The following is a 704-nucleotide window of genomic DNA, read 5'->3' as shown; positions in this document are numbered from 1 at the left end:
CTTGTCATTTCCCCCGCGCCCCGCACCCCCCTCGGAGCCCCCTGGCTCAGAACCCGCCCGTAACCTTTACTGACGTGCGCGCGAATAACGTCGCAATATATATAACTAATGTAATCCAAAGAATAAAGCAAGAACCTGTAATTCAACTAATTATAACCTTATTATGTTACTCAAGATTTTAAAAATAAATAATAGTTCTTAGTACTTAATCTATATTAAGGTGTCTAATTTAATTTAAACCTTCCCCCGCATTCCCAACCGTTGCCTCAGGGCACTCGATCCATATCCCAGGCTATAAGGATTGAGTTCCTTGGCCTAAATTAAAAGGACGCGCGGTTCGAATAGAGTTATAGTGCGCCACATGTGGCACACTGACCTAATTCCGGGCCCTTCTAGCGCGTTCGACTGTCTCTCGTGACGCTCCACAACTGACACGATCGAGAGACAGAGCGGCTTCAGTTACGTTCTTCCGAAGCCTCCCCCTTACCTCGGATACTTCCCTTTAAATCTTTATTTCCAAGCCTCAGGATTCTTTAATCCTGAGGCTTGGATGTAACATTATCTAATAATAATATATTACTCTAAATAGTAACTGATATATTATTAATAAAGATGCCAGTACAAAGTGAACATACATGAAGTGCAGGGTTGTTAACGTTACTTAAAAAAGTAACGAAGTTACTGGTTACGTTACTTTTTTCAGT

Source organism: Cyphomyrmex costatus, unplaced genomic scaffold (genome assembly GCF_001594065.2).
Source record: "Cyphomyrmex costatus isolate MS0001 unplaced genomic scaffold, Ccosl1.0 scaffold820, whole genome shotgun sequence".
Lineage (NCBI taxonomy): Eukaryota > Metazoa > Arthropoda > Insecta > Hymenoptera > Formicidae > Cyphomyrmex > Cyphomyrmex costatus.
The sequence above is the reverse complement of the archived record's forward strand: the minus strand, read 5'-3'. Positions refer to the sequence as shown.